This window comes from Ylistrum balloti, unplaced genomic scaffold, assembly GCF_031769215.1.
Source record: "Ylistrum balloti isolate Yb309-2 unplaced genomic scaffold, AGI_CSIRO_Ybal_v1 Utg371224, whole genome shotgun sequence".
Lineage (NCBI taxonomy): Eukaryota > Metazoa > Mollusca > Bivalvia > Pectinida > Pectinidae > Ylistrum > Ylistrum balloti.
In genome coordinates, this window is record NW_026782663.1 from 621,607 (window position 1) to 628,860 (window position 7,254).

General features: G+C 36.1%; 1 long non-coding RNA gene across 2 annotated transcripts in view; it reads left to right on the forward strand.

Annotated features, from left to right (window-relative positions):
• Nucleotides 1–4,790, forward strand: part of LOC132561539 (uncharacterized) — a 56,737-nt gene extending 51,947 nt beyond the window's left edge. For both annotated transcript variants that reach the window (XR_009554715.1, XR_009554714.1), the window contains one exon: nt 4,723–4,790. This is a non-coding gene — a long non-coding RNA (uncharacterized LOC132561539). The remainder of the gene's footprint in view (nt 1–4,722) is intronic.
• Nucleotides 4,791–7,254: the final 2,464 nt, after the last annotated feature.

The window sequence follows — 7,254 nt, forward strand, 5'->3', positions numbered from 1 at the left end:
GGAAACTTAAAATCTGAAATACAGTATTTGATTTAACATTTGGACAAAGGAAACTTAAAATCTGAAATACAGTATTTGAATCAACATTTGGACAAAGGATACTTAAAAATCTGAAATACAGTATTTGAATCAACATTTGAACAAAGGAAACTTAAAATCTGAAATACAGTATTTCAATCAACATTTGGACAAAGGACACTTGAAAATCTGAAATACAGTATTTGATTTAACATTTGGACAAAGGAAACTTAAAATCTGAAATACAGTATTTGAATCAACATTTGGACAAAGGATACTTAAAAATCTGAAATACAGTATTTGAATCAACATTTGAACAAAGGAAACTTAAAATCTGAAATACAGTATTTCAATCAACATTTGGACAAAGGACACTTGAAAATCTGAAATACAGTAGTTGAAGCAACATTTGAACAAAGGAAACTTGAAATTCTTAAATACAGTATTTGAATCTACATTTGGACAAAGGAAACTGAAAAATCTGAAATACAGTATTTGAATCAACATTTGGACAAAGGAAACTTGAAATTGTTAAATACAGTATTTGAATCAATATTTGGACAAAGGAAACTTAAAAATCTGAAATACAGTATTTGAACAAACATTTGGACAAAGGATACTTACAAATCTGAAATATAGTATTTGAATAAACATTTGGACAAAGGATATTTAAAAATCTGAAATACAGTATCTGAATCAACATTTGAACAAAGGAAACTTAAAATCTGAAATACAGTATTTGAATCAACATTTGGACAAAGGAAACTTAAAATTCTTAAATACTGTATTTGAATCAACATTTGGACAAAGGAAACTTAAAAATCTGAAATACAGTATTTGAATCAACATTTGGACAAAGGATGCTTAAAAATATGAAATACAGTATTTGAATCAATATTTGAACAAAGGAAACTTAAATATCTGAAATACAGTATTTGATTCAACATTTGGACAAAGGATACTTGAAAATGGTTGAAATGGATCTACTGAAAATGTTACTTGACTAGGAAAGATTGAAATACATGAAAATTTAAATTGACATGAATCGTATTTTGAATATGAACGACGGATTGAATTAAAGTATTTGCTAAAGCTGGAAGGAAAACAATGATGTATTTGTATCGACATTTTAAAGTTTCATCTTACTAGTATGCATGTATATGATAACATTTCTACATATGTACTTTACGTCTTTCTTTTTCTACATTTGTTGGTGATCTTGTGATTCGAATTCCGCCAAAGGATACAATGGAAGTTGAGCATTATTTTCCACATCCTTCCGATACCCGTTATGAGATTGCCCGATCAAGAGGTTAGACCATATCAGTTCATAAATCTTAAGTTCCTAATTGATATTTTCTCGCTAAATAGTGTGTGAAGTGGTGGCTAGCTGGACATAACTGACCACTGTCAAGAGTCCTTCGATTGTAACATCGGATTTTAATTGACCACTATGTCTCTAGAGAATGACCATTGTTTATTCAACAAACAAACCGCAGTCCACTAGAACGATTTGGGAATATGGCCCAAATTACGGACATTATTTACAGAGGTCGGGTTTAAATGATTCAAGATGGTTGTTTCTGATAGGCATATTTTCCTGACTTCTCCAGATGTCGTGGTCAAGAGAGACTGACGCGAGGCCACGTTCTCGTGACATCAGGCGTCCTGACAAGGCCACGTGACATCACGAACAGACCGCATTCAGGACATCTGTAATTTGAAACCCCAGCTGGACAGCCATGTAAGGTCAAGTCTTGACCAGTGGTCTGGCACCCGAAATGAACCGGAAGATAATTGACCATTACTGTAACCTCTAGTAACTGCCAAATGACTGCGATGTTAGGGTAATTAGGACTGTCAACCCTATTTTGGCGGGAATGCTATAATTCTCGTTACTCACGAATAGCGCGAGTTTCTAGCAACTTATCTATTTTCTTTTGAAGTGTACTGAAATTCATTTCATTATTATAATCCCAAAAAACCTTTTACTTACTTTTGTTTTGAAGTATTTGAGTTAAACAAGAGCAACATAGATAACACAACCGCAAAAATAAATCGCGTAAATCAATTAACAGATTAAAGAACACGAGGTCAAAACTGATGATTTCGGTAAGTTACGTCTTAATACCACAATAAGCGGTATTCATATTAATATATACATGTATATATGTGTGTGTGGTTTTCTACTCGTTATGAGCATTGGCGAGAAAAAAAAAGGTTTTGGCATTGATCTGTATTGCTATGGAATTTATTACCTGTATAAATGACACAGCCTTGCAGGCGATCGCATAGCAACATGTTCTGTTTTCTTGCAACGCTTTGTCATTGATGACGACTATAAATGCTACACAATAATATAATTTGACTTAAATACAGAATTGTAATGCACACCATAACTGATTATAATCAAATACATTTTTGCCAAGCGAAAGGCGTGTCTTAGACGCCTGTTCGGAAGGAAATGCCAGGTTCCCTTCCTTTTATCGTAGGTTTGATAGTTTGAACATACTCTATTGCCGTTAAGCAAAAGGAATGAACACAAGTTACAATAACATTATTAACGTCATTTCCTTAAGAAGAAAAAACATCGCATATATACATTTCAAGAAGGCTCAAAATAATTATATACAAACATTATCGCAGTTTCATCAACATATTTCATATCAACTTCCAGTTTATGAAGCCTTTCGACAACTCAGCTAAATTTCGTATGACCCAGAAACCTATATTATACTCTACGTTTGATCGTTTATTTTTCCTCTCGTCAATTAGTTTCAGTTACTGAACTGTCACTTTTGTTTCTCATTCTCCCTTTGTAACGGTAAAATTTGGGACATCAGAGCAGTATATAAAACATGTGTTATATACGTCTCTGCTCGGAAGTAATCGATTAGATGAAAAATATGTCGAATGTTTGTCAGACGCGATTTGATTGGTTAGCTGAAAGGTCACCTGAAGAATGACCTCTAACTATTGTCTTGTGAATAGTGTAACTCAATAGAAATTGCGATAAAAGCTGAACAGCCATTTTGACATCTCTACCAGAGTTGTCGTTCCTTACACTCTTTATGTACTATACTACAATAAAGATGACGACATCGAGTCACGTGTTTGATGCTTATTTCTGAATGGTTTAGAGAGTAGTGCCATTTCAGAGCCAATGTCAGCAGTCGTAAATATAAAGAGGAGAGTATGAAAAATGTAACCTTATAGTCGTGTATTTTACCATTCCATAAGCTTGTTAAGTGTTGGCATATAACACATTGTTGAACAGAAATCCAGGTCAATTATTTTACGACACTTTTCGGAAGGTGATTGAATGCCTTGGACAAGTGTGTCGTGACCAAATTGGATTAACCTTGTCCATGTCACGATTGAATCACTCTGGGAATTTACAAGTATGTGAAATAGATCTAGCATGTGCTAATTCCCATTTTTGAAATCAATATTACGATGTACACTCTGTGACTAGAAGGTTCAAGGTAACGATGATCATCGCCATGTCCGTAGGTAAAATGTAGGTCATGAGCACGTAATGTGACTTACTATTGGTTGACGCTTACCTTTAACGGTGCGTCGTAAAGCATGGGTATCTAATAACATTGTTCGAATTTTTATATGACTAACATTAAATTTTAATTGAAATCAAATTATTTCACAATATCAAAAATTAAATGGCATACGTTTTTTGGATTTTTTTTCCCGCGCGTGCCTTATCTGATAGGAAAGTGTAGTCTATGTCTGATATCATACTGTGAAAAATATAGCTGTGCCCTGTGCCCACAGGAAATAGTACTAACTTGCCTTCTAGGAAGAGTATATATCCTATATTTCAACCGTAATTTACAAGCATCGATCAAACCATTTCGAAAGTTCGTCTCCCCGAGGGGCGTCCATATCTTGGTCAACTTCTGTCTGGCGATGAAATTGTCTCCCCTGACACAATCGAAAGGTAATTTTCCCCATAGCGACAGGTACTATTGTTGTTGATGTAATCTCTGTAGATTTATTATTCTCTAATCGCCCATTATCTCCCCTTAGTAATTCCCTTACACAGTTTCGACTGTTTCTTTTAATTACCCTTTGTCATCTCCAGGAAATATTCCATACAGGTAGTGCTTTAGTATCACTACCGCGTCAATCAACACTCAGAACAGTGATAGATTTAATTACCTGGATATATCAAGAGGTAATTAAACGTGTGTTTTCTCGATAAGAAATAGGAATTGGGTCTGAATATGTGAATGAAAAAACACAACGTAAAAAGGCGCGAAACAGTGTCGACGAGTACAGGTAGAAAATATATTCTAGAACAGGCGTGTAGACACATCATTCATTCATTCACTTTATTGACTTCATACCTTACAGCCCATCAGTGCATAGCTACATATATATGTACAGTATATATTACTTAATGTCTAACAGCAGTAAAGTTACAACAAGATTAATAACTTTCACAAATCAAAGGACTTTAATATGAAGATAAAGAAATTACACTGGCTATAATGTCTGTACTAGGAAATTTGATTGTTAAGTTTTAAGATGTTTGACAATTAAGTCACAAGAGTTTCATATAAAATAAGTTCGTTTGTTTGAGGCTTATGTCATAAAACCGAACATAAATTTTGATTTAAATGTTTCGTAGTCTCTTTTTTCATTTTCTGTTTTAATAATGATTTTCATTGTTTTCTTGGTTTTCAGACTCAAGGTGAAAGACCAGACCGTTTCAGACAATATAACTTTTTCGAAGTCCAATATTAAAAATGACGATGTAAACTTTATCTATTTAAATTGCTTTCTTTCGTAAACATTCGTGTTTTCCTTGTCTTTTTTATTTATTTATCTATTTATTTGTTCATTTGTTTATTTAAAATGGAAATCAAACTTTCAATTTATACCACAAGACATAAATTTGGAACACTTTCTTGATTTGCCTAGTCGGTTGTCCCACGAGAACGTTTGGCAGTGTTAAAGAATCCACGGGAAATGACCCACTGACCTGGACAGATCGAATGACCCAAGTAAACTCTGGTATCTGCCGTTGGTCATACACCCTTAGGATGGTCCCTTTGGCTTCTCAATTTGATTCTTGACTCTAAAATCTGTATTATATACATTTTTGAATGTACATCGTTCGTATTTCATGTTATTCTCTCATGCATTTATGAACCTGACAACATATTTGAAGTCAGGATAGTATTTAAACAATTCTTTTTAAAATATCTATATATTAACGGATAACGACCTGACCTTGTTGACCAGGAAAATAAATCATACAGTATACACACAAAAATAATGCAACACGGAAGCTGATCACACCTGCCTAATAGGACTAGGCAAATCACACCTGACTAAAGGGACCAGGCAAATCACGCCTGACTTAAGGGACCACGCAAATCACCCCTGACTAATAGGATCGGGGAAATCACACCTGACTAAAGGGACCAGGCAAATCACACCTGACAAATAGGACCAGACAAATCACACCTGCCTAATAGGACCAGGCAAATCACACCTACGTAATAGGACCAGATAAATCACACCTGACTTATAGGGCCAGAGAAATCACCCCTGACTAAAGGGACCAGGGAAATCACACCTGACTAAAGGGGCCAGGCAAATCACACCTGACTAATGGGACCAGGGAAATCACACCTGACTATAGGGGCCAGGAATATCACGCCTGACTAATAGGATCGGGGAAATCACTACTGACTAAAGGGGCCAGGCAAATCACACCTGACAAATAGGATCGAGGAAATCACACCTGGCTAACGGGACCAGGCAAATCACACCTGACAAAAAGGACCAGGTAAATCACGACTGACAAATAGGATCGGGAAAATCACATCTGATCGACGGGACCAGAAATATCACACCTGTCCAATAGGGCCAGGCGAATCATATTTGGCAAATAGGACCAGAAAAATCACACCTGACAAATAGAACCAGGCAAATCCCACCTGACTAATAGGACCAGGAAAATCACACCTTAATAATAGGACACACAAATCACACATGACTAACGGGACCAGAAATATCACACCTGTCAAATAGGGCCAGGCGAATCGTATTTGGCAAATAGGACCAGAAAAATCACACCTGACTTATGAGACCAGAAAAATCACACCTGACTAATAGGACCAGAAAACGCACATTATTGATAGGTCCAGGCAAAAAGAGACCTGGTTCGTGAAACCAGACAAAGTAGAGATGACCAATAGTTAAGTATGTTTCGCGTTAATGTCAGAAGCCTTTAAAGAGCATGTGACCTCCAGATTGAACCCCACTACGTAATGTCTGCTTCGCTACAGGTGTCTGTCCACTCCCTGTAGCAGATGCTACTACATTTGTACTTGTATGAAAAGGTCACGTCCCCCAAACGGAAGTCATGGAGGTCATATACCCTCTGTGAAACTATTTATATACTTATGGAAACTCCTTCTCACGGGAAAGTAGGTGTAACCACATATGTATTGTGTTTTGATGACTTTTGTTTAGACGTGTTGAAAGTCTGTAATTATATTTAGTTTTACTGACAAACTTCATGATTGGTAGAAACAAAAAGAAAACAAAAACGGTCAATATTAATTTGAGTTCCTTGATTGGACGTGGTGTCATATATCAAATTGTTTCCGCATGACTTCATGCGGGTTTAGTTGAGAGAGTTGCCTCATTATTTCGGACAGTCAAGATTATCGCTGAACCAGGCGGGGCGGACACGGGTCAGCCAAATTACCCAACAATTGGTCGGGTCAGGTCAGACATGATGACCAGTGGATAAGGACATGAGGTGAAAGCTGTAACACATGTTAAACAAAGTATCACATGACCTCTCCAGGACCCATTTATTTAAACAGTGGGGATAAAGACCTAAGGACAAAGGTACTACTTCGGTAAGCGAGGCCAAAACGATGTCCGACGTAAAACTGAAATATCCAGACACAATGGATACTGGTAACCTTAATCACCTGAATCATCATCATCATCAATTTCGAAAACAGATACGAATTAGAATTTACTTACCGAATTCCGACTGTTACATCGCTTCATGGGAAGGAAAGGTCATTCGGTACAATATCTGAACAGACTGCCATGCGATAGTTTAGAGATAAGTGATACGAGGAAACAGTTGAAGGTACTCTTCATCCTTTATTTAAGTGTTTGTCCTCATTTCTCTGTACTTATTCTCCCCAATTTGATACATATTACACAAACAGTCTATATGTCCTT